This window comes from Gavialis gangeticus, unplaced genomic scaffold (genome assembly GCF_001723915.1).
Source record: "Gavialis gangeticus isolate Ggan-Ray unplaced genomic scaffold, GavGan_comp1, whole genome shotgun sequence".
In the NCBI taxonomy this organism is placed as follows: domain Eukaryota; kingdom Metazoa; phylum Chordata; order Crocodylia; family Gavialidae; genus Gavialis; species Gavialis gangeticus.
In genome coordinates this window covers 37,009,052-37,024,643 of record NW_017728992.1, presented here as the reverse complement: position 1 = coordinate 37,024,643, position 15,592 = coordinate 37,009,052, and positions in this window count along the sequence as shown.

Below are 15,592 nucleotides of genomic sequence, written 5' to 3'. Positions count from 1 at the left end.
GGAAAGAAAATATGTGTAATAAAATTAATGTTCCCGTGACCATTAACACTGATCTTTTTGCTTTAATTAGTTATGTATCATTCTGTCAGTGAATGTGGAATCTACTTTTACATCCCAGTATTACTTTGTTTTATAATTTAACTCATAAGTAATATTTTTAAAGGTATCTAGTTCTACAATCAAGTTATAAGGATGCCTATGGGAAATGCAACAAAACCTATCTGCTCAGCAGAGCCTTACCACTTCTTTAATTTAGAGCAGGTACCATCATTTTATTTATCATATTGCTTTTATCTGCTTTAAAACCAACATCTATTTCTGCTTTAAGAATAGGAAATGTAAGTCTATTTCTCCAATGGAATAAAGATTTGTTAAATTTTCAGAATGTGTAAAAAAAGCAGGCCAACTCCACTGATTTTATATGAGCTATGATATATACTTAGTATCTGTCAAAGCTCACATCTCTGAACCAGTGAGTCTCTAAAGTGGAACCAGCGTCACTCTAAAGTGACACTGTGTACTACCTGCTACCTGACTTCAGACTAATATGACTAACCACTTCTGTGCATCTTTATGTCAGCTGAGAATCTGGACTTGTATTCTTAAATTTAAGGAAAGTTTAGATGTTAAACATTCTGTATTTACTTGAATATAAGATGACCCTTCAATAATTAGACCCTATATATGGAAAAGTTATACATTTGTTATAATTCTTCAGGTATAGAATCTAATTACTGGATATTTACCTTCAATTCCCCCCACCTTCCACAGCTACAGCAGGAAATACTAATTTTGGAGGGTCAGGTAGCTCCTTGCCCTCTATTATCCCCCCCACCTTTTTTCCCACTGTAGACCCTTCCTCCCCTCCTTACTGTCAGACCCTGCTCTCCCTGAGCACATGGAAGTGAGGGACAAATTTCAAAGCACAAACCTTGAAATAAATACCATTTACCACATAAGCAAATTGCTGCAGGTACCTGTAGACTTAGTTCATTCAGAATTGAAGCATAATACATTTCTACAAGTTTTCTCACAGGTACTCCACAAACACAATTTTAAGCAGCACTTTGGCACCTACTTACTACAAACTATTCATGACATTAGTCCAAAGCCAAACAGTTCAGGATTTACTATATACTTCATTAGGCTGGGCTACAGTCAACAGGATTTCAAGCCATTGTGACCCCACAGCTCAGCGCTGTTCAGGATGTATGTATACTCTAAATACTCCCTACAAAGAATCCATATGCCAATTAGCCACTCACTGATGACTGGCACAAGGTGTTCTTGTCATGAGTCCTGGGGATGCTCCAAAAATGTATATGTATATGAAGCACAGCTTGATCCAGCTTTACCTCATGGGGTGTGTTCAGATGAGTGCAGATGTGTGGTATGTGGTGCCACAGACCAACCTGTGCTGCCACACATTACACAAGCAGGCATTCTCCACATTGCTACGTTGCAGCCTGGAGGGAGGGGGGTGTTGACCCCTGGAGATCCCAGGGTAAAAAAACCCATGCCAAAAAAAAAACCTGGGGCAACACATGTGGCAGCTGTGTGCATATTCCAAAACCAGAGCCTGGCCAGCAGGATCCACACTCTGGCTGCTGGCCAGGATCCCTGCTGCAGGAGTGCTGTGGATGCATTTCCCCAAGGCCTCCAGGACCTCAGGTAAGGCCACTAGGGCCAGCACAGTTGTTGGCTCTAGCCTTCCCTATCCTACCCGGGGTAACCTGCCATGCACCAAAGCGTACGTGGCATGGGCATTTCCTAGGGACAAGTAGCAGCAGCACAAGGTGTGTTGCTGTTACTTGTCCCTGGGGAAACACACTTTCCCACTCACCTGGAAGCACCCCTGAAGGGAAGAGCCACACTAATATGTGACAGACTGAGAGGGGCTGACAGAAGGATTCTGGGTGGACTATTTGGAACTGTGTCTGGTGAAGTTTGCCAGGCATTTAAGGCTGGTGAAGAGACAGAAATCATTGGGAATGGGAAGATAGGCAAATCTCAGCTGTGGGAATGAACAAGTTGAAAAGTATGCAATGCAGTGGCCCACCATGACTTGGAAAAGAGTTGGCACTGAGGAGTCAGGTGTAATGGGCACTACTATATATCTTATTTAGATGGACTGTACTAATCTATCCTTGTAGTAGGTTCCTACCAGCATGTTTGCCCGATATGGGCCATGTGTTTTATAGTCATGCTCAATGTTGCCTGCATTTAATCAGCTTCATAGTTGGTTTCCATTACAGAGCACATACTGCTTTCGGCAACAGTCTAATGATAGCCAATGTATTTAATGAGGTTTCCTTGTATATCAGTGTAAAACAAAGGGCATTTCCCGTCATGCTGATAGGAGGAAAAAACATTTATTTTGCTAGAGTAAATATGGGAATTTCAACATAGAATTAAATATCTAGTTGATCCTTTTTATTATTTTCATAACAAGTTGAACTTCTCTATTCAGATAAATAAGCTATCCTGCCCCAAGTTTAAATTAGAGTTACTCTAATAGAAAAATCCTGAATTTGCAATCAAGACATTTTCTTGAAAAATATGTTAAGAAACTTTAGAAGATTGAGTTGGTTTCAGACAAAAAACAGGAAAGGTCTATTTTTTGCAGTTATGGTTTAGAAGCAGTAGAAACTAGCCATCTACCAGTGAGTTTTCACTATCCGATTGTGAAAGCCAAACCATTCAAGTCAAGGGGAACCATGAACATGAGCCTGCAATGCGATGCTGTGGCTACTGAAGTGAACAAAATGCTAGCTTGCATCCATAGATGCTTCTCAAGCAAATCCCGGGACGTCATTCTCCCCTTCTACTCGGCTTTGGTGAGGCCACAGCTGGAGTACTGCGTCCAGTTTTGGGCTCCACAATTCAAAAAGGATGTGGAGAAGCTTGAGAGAGTCCACAGAAGAGCCACGCGCATGATCAGAGGTCAGGAAAACAGACCTTACGATGACAGGCTGAGAGCCATGGGGCTCTTTAGCCTGGAAAAGCGTAGGCTCAGGGGTGATCTGATGGCCATCTATAAGTTTATCAGGGGTGACCACCAGTATCTGGGGGAACGTTTGTTCGCCAGAGCGCCCCAAGGGATAACGAGGGCAAATGGTCATAAACTACTACAAGACCGTTTCAGGCTGGACATAAGCAAGAATTTCTTTACTGTCCGAGCCCACAAGTTCTGGAACAGCCTGCCATCGGAGGTGGTTCAAGCAACTACATTGAACACCTTCAAGAGCAAATTGGATGCTTATCTTGCTGGGATCCTATGATCCCAGCTGACTTCCTGCTGTTTAGGCGGGGGGCTGGACTTGATGATCTTCTGAGGTCCCTTTCAGCCCTAATGTCTATGAAATCTATGAAATCTGAGATTATGAGACCCTGAATGATTTTCATGTTTGGGGGACACATTCATGACAGATCAGTCTATAATTTGCAATATTTAAGGACTTGGATTTGAAAACTAAGTCGGGATTTGGTCTTGGACATAAGCCCTTTCCTGAGTACATTTCAGTTGAATTTTTTTATTCCTTTTCAAATCTCTTTTTGAAACATGAACTTGTTTTCTTTGCCTAGAAAAATGCTCACATCTTAATTAGCCAACACAATCTTCAAAGACTCAAGGATGAGTTTCATAAACACCCATAAACTGTTTCTATTTATGTGTCTGTATCCTTCACAGAGCCAAATTTGGCCTCAGAATTGATAATAAACTGTCTTCTTCCCTGTCATTGTTTTGTTTTTATTATTATTTAACTGCAGAAAGATGCAATGCTGTAGCTAAACTACTTTCCATAATTTTTAGTTTTATCAACAACATGAATAGCTATGATAAAAGTGTTATGATGGAAATTAAATCATAATGGCTATTGTGAAAATATATCTGGTCTGAAAAAGCAGCCAATGCTGTGACACTCCTGAAAATCTCTCATATTTTACAAGATATTTCACTTGTTACACCCGCTTCCTTCTACCAGACACACAGCTAAACTCTGCATTAAAATGATGGCATTGTAGAGTTCAACTCATGAAAGCAAAGCAATTCAGAGTTAATGAAGCAGCTCTTCCTATCTCTGTCTAGATACTTCAGGGATCTGAACATTGGATTGTGTACATTATATGTACTACAATAAAAGATAGGGTGTGACATTGAAGCAAAACCCTCCAATATGACTTCTCTTATGACATAGGGTAACGTAAGTTGTTTTCCACTGATGTTAACCACACTTTTTTAATACATGCATTTTTCTTCTTCAATCAGTGTACTCTGATGTAATTTAGCTATGTGTTATATAACTACATGCCAGAGATCGTTATTAAACTTTTTCTGATGGTAACACAGGGTATATTTACTCCATGTCCATGATGTTCCTGGGGAGTGTTGCTCTAAAGTATGCCCCAGCCACTCCTTGTGACGTGTCATATCCAGATATAAGTCAATGAAGCTGCTCTGAGATGACCCCTCCTCACCTAGCATGCTTTAAAAGAAAACTGGAGACAAAGATATTGAAAAGAAAGTTGGGACAGTTTTATCTCTGTATTTACACGTTTGGTATCTGAGAGTAGGAAATAACAGATGGGTATGCTCAAGAGCAACAATGCAGTGAAGACATCTTCCTATCAGTCCACCTGATATTAGACCCTATTTTACCAGGCACATTATAACTACACAATGAAAGTCAACACTTACTATGCAGAGCTTACAATCTCACTAGATGAGACAGGCAAAAAGTGTATCTAAACACCAGTCTGAAGTGCAGTATAGTGATACCCAAGTTAACTTTAAAAGTTACCCAAAACAGTTAAGCTAAAACAACAAAGAGCTCTACAAAAGCTAATTTATCCTGCTGAGAATGTAGGTAAATTAGTTCACATTGAATATTAAACATATCCAAAAAGTGGGCAGAAAAAGAGATGCACAGAATTGTGATGTAAATTGCCCATGGTCAAACACCTAGTTAATGTACTATCTACCAAGTAGATGACAATGAAGTTGATAGATTTTTTTCTTGGTCTGGTTCAATTGCATCTTCCTCACATTGCATCACGGGAAAAATATCCTATTTGTCAATTAATGAGCATGAGGTCAAAGGTCTCTTGAAAATAATGTGCTGAATTTGCAACTACTGACAACTGATGTAGTTCTAATTACACAGAAGCTGCAACTATATCTATCAGTGGAGGATCTGGTGCATAATGTCATCCATTGGACCTACATCCTTCTTAGGGCTGTGTGAAATCGCTCATATGACTAGTTTACTCTCTGTAAAAATACAGTTCTGGGTTGAGTGAAATTGCTCCTGAATGAGGTAATATGATGTTTCATCTTGAACAGTTTTGTCTTGAAATGTACCTAAATTTCATTAAAAGTATTATAGGGGGCAGGAGGAGAGGGTATTAGAATTTTACCATCTTAATTAAGCAGTACTTAGAATCCTGATAAGGATCTGATCTATATGGAATCTGTTTCAGGGGCAGAGGAAGAGGAAACTGGGAAGGTAGCCATGTCACCTCCTCCTCATCCTGTGGCCATCAGACAGATCTCATTCAAAACTAACTTAATTTTAAGGCCTTTCAACTAGCCAGGGATAACTAGAATGCTGCAGTGTTAAAAACATGTCCAATGACATTTTTTATATCGTGGCTTACGAGCAATGGTAGCATGAGCTGGCTATGCTAGCTTTGGTGGCACAAAACAGGAAGGCCAAAGATCTGGTCCAGGGTATTCACATATTCTTGTTTCAAGCTCATAAATTGTAAGTATTAGTGGGAGCATCTACATGTGCGTTTTACTGTGGAGTTGACTAATTAGCTCTACAGTAAAGTGTAATAATCTATACATGCACCAGAAAACATAGTAAATTAATTAACTGTCCAGGACAGTATTATCTTATGGTGGAGTCATTTACTTTAATCTAACACTCATGTAGATGGTCACTGTGGTCAGATTTGTGTGCCTGGTCAGCTGAGGCAGCAGGGGGCCAGAACTCTACCTGCTGCCTAACAACACAGCTCTCTATGCATTTGGTGCACACAGCTCCTCAGCCACCCTCTTCTACTACTTTTAGCCCAGGGCAGACCCCCTCAAGTCTGCTGGCATCCAGGCCTGCTCTGCCCTTGCTCAAACAGCTGCTGTCTCAAATGACTGACACAGGAAAATTTGTAAATTTTAGAAGAAAGTTGAAATGTCTCTATATGGATGCAGGGAGAGCAGTGGATGTGATCTACCTTGTCTTTAGCAATGCTTTTAATACAGTCTCCAACAACATACTTACAAGCAAACTAAGAAAGTACAAGTTGGATGAATAGCCTGTAAGGTTGATAGAAAACTGGCTGGATCATCAGACTCAAATGGCTCAATGTCTAGATGGCAGCCCATATCAAGTGGAGTGCCCCAGGGGTCAGTCCTGGGGCCAGTTTTGTTCAATATCTTCATGAATGACCTGGAAGATGGGATGGAGCGCACCCTCAGCAAGTTTGTAGATGACACTAAGCTGTGGGGAGTAGGGCTAGGATTCAGGGGGTAGAGCTAAGATCCAGAGACACCTAGACAAATTTGAGCAAAAGAAATCTCATGAGTTTCAATAAGGAGAAGTGCAAAGTCCTACCCTTAGGACAGAACAATTCCATGCACTGCTATAGTCTGGGGAAAAACTGACTAAGCAGCAGGCCTGTGAGAAAGGCCCAGGGGGTGACAGTGGATAAGAAGCTGAATATGAGCCAGCAGTATGCCTTGTTACAAAGAAGGCTAATGGAATGCTAGGAGGAGTGTTAGTAGGAGCATTGCCAGCAGATTGAGGGAAGTCATTATTCCCCTCTATTTGGCATCAATGAGGCAACATCCGGAGAATTGTTTCCAGTTTTGCGCCCCCCCCCCCCCCAAACTACAGAAAGGATGTAGAAAAATTGGAGAGAGAAGGACAGCAAACATGGTAAAGGGGTTGGGGCACATGACTTCTGAGGAGAGGCTGAGGGAACTGGGTTTATTTAGTCTGCAGAGGAGACAACTGAGGGGGGGATTTAATGGCAACCTTCAACTACCTGGAGAGTGGTTACAAAGAGGATGGAGCTGAACTGTTTTTCTTGGTGGCAGATGACTGAACAACGAACAATGCTGCAAGGAAAGGTTAGGTCAGATATGAGGAAAAATTATTGCATAAAGAGGGTAGTAAAGCATTGGAACAGGTTACCCAGAGTGGTGGTGGAATCTCTGTTCTTGGAAGTTTTTAAGACCTGGTTAAAAAAAAGCCTTGGTTGGGATGATCTTGTTGTGGACGGTCCTGCTTTGAGCAGGGGGCTGGACTAGATGACCTCCTAAGATCCCTTCCAACCCTAAGTTTCTATGATCTTATGATTCCATAGATGGTTACAAGTTTATAATAAAATATTTCTCTTTGAATATATCTTGGATGGCAAAAGAATGGAACATAGAAATATTAACATATTTATTTTTTATTCGGGGACAGGGATGATGAGAGCTGTTTAAGTAAGTGATTTTTCAATTTGTTGGGTTTACTGAAACACTGAGAAAGAGGTTTTTTTTATCAAAACAAAAAACAGAGCAAAACAAAACATTTAGCTTGACTAAAATGTTTCATTCAACTAAAAAAATGAAACATAAGAAAATGAATTTCTTTTTGTTCCAAAGACAAGAATTTTATCATATAACTCACCATGTTCTTGTTTGGGTCATTTGTTTTATGTTGTCTTAGAGCAATTTAGCTGCCTAAAATATTCCCCCAAAAAAGCAATACTGTTTTGTGCTGTAGGACAGTATGAAGGGAAAGTGGTAATGTGTCAAAATTAAGAGGTAGTCCAAGCTTCTGGAAACCAGTGATAAGGTTGAATTATGACAAAAATACAATTTTCTGAAATCACTGTAATGAACATCCATCCAAATTAATTATTCAGCTTTTCTTTTTCTTTTTTTTTTCTTTTTCTTTTTCTTTCTTTCTTTAGGCTACTATGGTTGTAAATAGGCAGGGCATCAATACTGCACATTTAGCATCAAAATTGTTTCTCAGCCAGATTCTTCATAAGAAAGGCAATTCTTCTGTATTCTCAGGCTGGACATATAGCTCTATGATCAAAGTTTCAATAAAGGTGGTGCAACTAAGATACGAAATGTGACGTCATGTTCTGTTAGTAGACGATTACTATTATCACTGATTACTGTGGAGTTTTGGTAAATGGTTGCATTTGCCAAAACTGTGCTATGAGATACTAGTAGAGATAAGTGTCATGCAATTCTTGAAACAATCTTTTTCCTGTTAATTTTTTCTCCCATGTTCTTTCAAATTAATCTAGGTTTCAGGTAGCCGCTCTCATTTTCTATGCAATAAAATATTATTGTCAGTAGGGTTTTGTTTTGTCAGTTTGTTTGATTCATTTTCTGTATTGCTTTTGTTGAGAATTGTTTTATTCTTTTTATGCAGTTTAAAGTACCACTTTTAATCAAAAAGGTTTACAGCAGCCCTAGAATCAGAAACTGTGCTTGTGGCTAATTGCAGAAGTCATTTTGAGGCTTGCAACACTTCCTACTTGATGGATTGAAAATTTCCTTCCCTCTTTTATCTGATGTATATTGATCAGACGTTGTGCATACAGATTCTTGTATACAGTGAACAGTTTTGAAATCCTGTTTTATTTTGATTGCATCTTCTTTGAAGTTTTATAAATTTCTGATTATTTTCCATAATGCCAGAGGTTTTTCCTTCTACAACAAAACTGTCCTCTGTGAAGATATGGTTGACAATACTATTCATTCTGGTGTAGTCAGGACTGATGGATGGGTTGTCTTTTTTTCCTAATTTTTGTAGCTCTAACAAGAAATTCAGTTTTTAATAGTCAGGTAGAAGGGACATTTTGAATCTACCACAATTTAAGTTTCATGAAAACATTCTCTGTTTTTGGAACTCTTCATCATAATCTGATATATGTGTTTTTTAGGTCCACCATATAGGTGATAAAATATGAACACTTTGGCTAATGTCCTCAGAAAATTAGTGTATTTAATGAAACAGCATTGCATTGGTTTCCGCATATAAAGATCTCTCTCTCATGTTAAATTCCATTTTGGTACAAAACATTAGGTTAAATCTTATTGAAACTGAGCATATGTTCTGTTTGTACCTCCTGGCATATCATCAAATACCTCATATAATTTTGGTCTCAGAATTAATAGCAGTAAATGTACCTTTTTACTGTCTTTGGTAGTGTCATTGGCTTCTAATGGTCAAATTTTCCAAGCCACCAATGCCATAATTTCACACATTTGCTGCATCAAATTGAGTGAATGGTGGTATAAGTTACTATATATCACTCACTAATATAATTGTTGGATGGGGTTCTCTTTAGTGCAGAGATGCTGAATCTGAGGACTTCTGAGTCTGGGCTAATATGACTATTGCCCCATAGGCCAAATTCTGCTTTCAGTTACAGGTACAAATGTTACTGAAATGTCTTCTAAAGTAAACAGAATTACTTCAAAATATTATAGATGAAAATTAACCCAGAACTGGCCTCTTTAAGTGAAATAAAAATCTGCATTTACAAAAGGGTAATTGACTTTCCTAACCCAAACAGGTTACATGAAGGATTACCTTGCCACTTTTAGCAGAGACCAATAGGTAGAATTATAACTATGCCTTTTTTCGCTTGCAGTTACACACTGGTTACCTAGTAACTATGCCAGCTCTGCCTTTATCTCTCTTTTGTTTATATCCAGTTAATATTTTCTGTATAGCAGGCTCACCTTTTCTATAGGGTAATAGGAAAAAAAAATCTCAGAAAATATTGGGAGGGCAGAGTTATTTTGTATACTATGAAGTGACTTACTTCATGTCTAGTAATATATATATATTTATATTTGTTTCTTGGCTGTTTCATATATTTCAGAATAACCTTGCTACCGTAAAGATAGAAGTCATAATATTTCCGATGGCTTCTTGTCTTTGCTGCAGCAATCCTGTTTGTTACATTTGTGTGACTTGCTTGAAAGATTTTAGCTAGTGGGCAGCTGCAGAAGCTTCATTTTTTTGACATCTTTATTACTAGTTGTTAAATTTTTGGCCGGATGTTTAAGACAATACATACGTTGTTTTGTCTCAGTAAGCATAAGCTGATATATTGTAATGAATTGGTTAGTGTGCAAGTCTAGCACAGTCTTCTAATGGAGATGGTCAGAATTCCTCCACTCTGTCACAGGTCATCTATTTCTAACTGCTAACACAGATTCTTCTTCTTCTGAAGCAGAACCACTGTGCTCATTACTGTTACCATATTCAAAGGCCCTGTAATGTCCTGCATAATAACAACCATGCTGAATATAGATTTGCTATATTCTTATTTAGTAAAGTAGCATATTTGAGATGTACTCACAAGTCATAATTTTCTAATAGAGGCTGTTTAAGATCACAGCTTGACTGTGTAGGGTCTTGAGGCAATGTGTTCTAAGATGTCCTCATGAGAAACTTGGAGGACTGTGGGCTTAACTCCAAGACAGTCAGGTGCGTGAGAAACTGGCTGCAGGATTGGACCCAAAGAGCTGTAGTGAACGGATCTGTGTCATCCTGGGGAGAAGTGGGCAGCAGTGTCCCGAAGGGGGCAGTGGCTGGTCCAGTACTTTTCAACATTGTTATCAATGATTTGGATGTGGGGGTGAAGAGATCACTGGCGAAGTTCTCAGATGACACCAAGTTATGGGGAAGCGTGATCACTCTTGAAGATAGGCTACAGGCAGACCTAGACAGGCTAGCAAGTTGGGTGGATCAGAATCTGATGAAGTTCAATATCGAGAAATGTAAAGTACTCCACCTCAGGGTGAGCAACCCCCAACACACCTACAGGCTTAGCAGCAGCAACTGACTAGCACCACAAATGAAGGGGACCTGGGGGTAATAATATACCACAGCAAGAATATGAGCTGGCAGTGCAATGCTGTAGCCAGTAGGGCAAATAATACTCTGGCATAGATCAATCAATGCATCTGCAGCAAAAGCAAGGAGGTGATTCTTCTGCTCTACTCAGCACTGGAGAGACCACAGCTGGAGTACTGCATCCAGTTTTGGGCACCACACTTTAACAAAGACATGGACAAGCTTGAAAGGGTGCAAAGAAGAGCCAAGTGCATGATAAGAGTCTTACACAGCAAGCCATACAAGGAAAGGCTGAGGAATGTGGGACTCTTCAACCTGAAGAAAAGCATGCTGAGAGGGGACCTGGTAGCAGCTTACCACTACACTAGGGTAGCACATCAGGGGCTTGGTGAGCAGCTGTTCACCAGAGCACCTGAGGGGAAGACTAGGAGTAATGGCCAGAAGCTCCTAGAAGACTGATTCAGGCTCAACATTAGGAAAAAATTCTTCACAGTCAGGCTATGGAATAAGCTCCCTCCAGAGGTGGTGCAATCACTTACCCTGGAAATTTTCAAGAGGAGACTAGAGAGTCACCTTCCTGGGGTCACCTGACTCCCAGTTATCTTTCCTGATTGGTGCAGGGGGCTGGACCCGATGATCTTCCAAGATCTTTCAGCCTTACAATCTATGTCCACAAGAGGTTACTTGATGATTCTTGGCTCACAGGTATTTTGAATAAATAGGGACATTACTTCTGAAACATGCTTTTATTTAGTGGAGTGGCTTTACAACAGACACTGCACATTTTAATCCATTAGCCATTTATTAAAACACTACAAACAAGTCTCCTAACTTCTTGAAAAGAAAATAGGAACTTCCATGTAAAATATATCATTTCTTCTTATCAATGATATGTTTCACCCTGAGAAGTGGAGGTGGCTCTTGATGGTAGAAATCTATTCAGATAAATGAAGAACTATTGCCTAAACCTGGCCAAAACTTGCTTTTGCTTACAGCAACAACTAATTTTACCTATAACTCTAAGGGAACAAGGCAAACCTTTCCTGCGGGTTTCTGAAGCTAATATACAGAAATATTTTCCTTTAGAAAAAAATAATTTCCAGGCAAACTATGTTTCCTGACAAAGAATTGGAGTAAACATGCTAAAATTCTGGTGACACTTCTGGTTGGATCAATTACTTGAATCCTCCTGAGATAGGATATATTCTCCTGGGATTTCCTACACAGTTGTCAATCATTATGGACTGCTTAGAGAAGCATCCGAATCGTTCTGATACTTATTTAAGGAAAGTCATTGAGCCTATAGAGCTTCACCCATTACTAATGAAATGAAAAGATCCTAACTTGTGCCTGAATAGTATAGTATAGCTAAAATCTTTTTCTTCTGAACTCAGGGGGTCTACTCTAATATTAATTACAGGTATAAACCAAAGTAGGTTTTGGCCCTGTCACTGTGTGAAGTTACAAACATAGCTTTTAAAAAAAAATTCTACATTGAAAAGTTTCTCTCATTTGTTATAACTATACAAGTCCCATTAATCAAAGCTTTGGCATTTTGATCCATCAGCTCAGTCAGCTTCAACAGATTAATTATTGTAATCATCTCCCACCCAGGCTTTCCTAAACATTCTGAAATTCCATCTTTTGTCTCTAAGCTATTTTTAATTTGTATTTAGGATTATTCTGTCCTGCTTTTGGTCAAATCCATGTATATTCACCATGCACAGGCACATATATATATAGACCTACTCTTCTCATTATTTAGTGATAATAGTGCTTTACCTGTAGATATCTTCTACCCCACCAACCTGATTCTACTAGTTCAAAGACTTTCAGCTGCTACATGTCTTTGCAATGCCCTTCTGTGTGAGATCAGGAACAGTGGGTTGACTGTATTTTCCAGTCAAAATTAAAAACCCATTCGTTCAGCTTGACTTATGCTTAGTGACAGCTCTGTGTATTTCTCACTGTGATGTGAATACATGAAGGACACAGAATAAGGATGCATTGAATTACATCGCATTGTATGGTAAATGTGATTGGAGTAATTACCAGTGTCCAAGTTTTTATCCTTTTTTCATTAAAGCTGTTGTTATGCCAATGACAGAGATAAATAATACAAGGTTTTTATTAGCATCTGCCTTAGCTAGAATGTGAATGGCACAAAAAGCAATAATGACAACAATGAAAAATAACATAAATAAACGTTAGCACTTTTAATTGTGCAGGTGTAAATGTCACTAATGAAGAAAGAATAAATACGTGTTGTTAATTATTCTGGTTTACTTAGATATAGAATATAAAAGGAAATGAGATGCTTGTCAGAAAAAAGTAACAATCAGATAAATTAAACATTTTATTATAAAGTAGACAATATAATATACCTTATACAACATGCTATTATACACTACATTCCTTTTCCTTTAATATCTGGCACTTCAAAACAGGTCAGGCTGTGCGGTCAAACCTTGATTATAAGGTGTCAGCCCAGATGTATTTTTTCCTAACCTGTTTGATTGTAGCATGTGGTTTAAAATGCAATTGTCTGAATCACGCCCAGCCAAACAAAGTATATTCTCAGCTTTTGTGTCAGATTTCTGGAATTCATTACCCTTTCTGGTGTTCAGTACATGAGTTACATCACCTTCATTAATGAGAGTATTGTATATTTCTACAAGTAGATCCATTTAAAGGACATAGTTATTTTATTTTTAAAAGTCTCTTAGCATTTTGCTCTTGGTTTTTTAGCTGTTAGAGAGATTACACAGCTTTGAATCTAGGTACAGAGCCTTTTAGCTTTAGGTCATCAGCTCAAATTCATCATAAGTCTGTCATAAATGAACCTCATTACACAATAGCAGCTTTTGTCAAATTGTTTAGTGGTCTCAAACTTTGCCTACTGCAAAATTATCTTCATGACTAGGAAAAGAGAAGCAGAGAGAGGGGGTGCAATGATAGGACATAATCAAGCAAGTTCTAGAGAATCCACCCTATGTTTTACAAACTCTAGTGGTAGGACAGGACTTCTGTGATGTAGTCAGGGTTAAACTCATGCAGAAAAAAAAGGCCAGTAAAAGTCTCAGTCCCTGAATTAATGGATGGAGACAGAATACCCTTAGCTAAGAATGGCATGAGCATCACCTTTCACTTCTGGAAGTGATATCCCAAGACTGAGGTTGATACCTTGATGTTGAGTGTATTGCCCTTGTTCTACTGATAAAACAGATTACATTGATTCCCATGACTGTCATGTTGGCACCTTTTATAACCACAACCATTTAATCTTCTTTTTTTTATCAGTGGCCATTTAATATTAGTTATGGGTGACCACTAGTATTTATGATCAATCCATTTAATATTTCACATTGGTTATTAATTTAGAATGTTTTCAGCTATTAATCAGCTTTGAGGGTCAGCTTCTTGTTGGCAGTCAAGTCTCATCACACCAGTCTGGCAGGATATTCATCATCCTGTATATACACAATCTGAAAAGTGATCTTTTTAGGAATTGCATTTTATTACTCTGCTAAAAGTAGCCTTTCTTTAGCAGTTCCTGCCAATTCAGCATAGCAGTTATGTAGGTGTGTAACATGTTAGTTTGTCACCTTAAGAAGGGGCAGCCATCCCTGTTCAGTTGTGGGGCATTCTGCTAATGAAGGAGGGTCCCACAGGAAACTTAAAACCCTGGAAGAGAGAGCAGAAGGGAACAACTGGTGAGAAGTCAAGCTGCTGTTCCTGGGAAAGCCAGAGAGGAAAGCTGTTCTTCTTATAATGTCCAGAAAGGACAGAAGATTTTGGTTTGTTCTGTTTGTGTTGTTAGAGACTGAGGTTTCTTTAATGAAAATTGAGCTGCCTGAGGAACGAATAGCAGAGCTAACTGGCCTACAAAAGGCAACAGGATAAAGGACCCACTTCCAAAGTACTTAGGTACTTAAGAGGTTTTTAAGTGCTATGCTGAATCCAGGCCAGTATTAAACACAGTATCTTCACCTGGCTTAGCTCAACTGAGTTTATATAAATTGAGAATATAACCCATAATATTTATGACCAGAGTCTCTGAATCAGCACAATCATTACAGACTGATTAAAAATAACTGTTTAGAAATTTGGATGAAAGAAAAAAAATACAGATTTTTGAAATCCATATTCCTTCTTAAAGCAACTCAGCTATGACTATCTGTTGCAAGAAGGTGGCCATGTCACCTAGACGTATTTTTTATGCTGAATTATAATGCCAATATGTAAAGTCTAACATTCATTAGTGGTTACACACTACTGACCTTGGAAATAATGGAACCTCCTCCACTCTAAACTGCAATAGTGTTAGTAAAGTCATTTTCTTATACATAGTTTCATAGTTTCATAGTTTCTAGGGTCGGGAGGGACCTGAGAAGATCATCTAATCTGACCCCCTGCCATGGCAGGAAAGAGTACTGGGGTTAAATGACCCCAGCAAGGTGTTCATCTAACCTCTTCTTAAAAACCCCCAGGGTAGGAGCCTGCACCACCTCCCTTGGAAGTTGGTTCCAGATCCTAGCCGCCCTGACCGTGAAATAGCGCCTTCTGATGTCTAACCTAAACCTACCCTCTGCTAGCTTGTGACCGTTGTTCCTGGTCACTCCTGGCTGTGCTCGGGGGAACAGTGACTCCCCCAGTGCCTTCTGATCCCCCCTGACCAGTTTGTAACAGGCCACAAGATCCCCCCT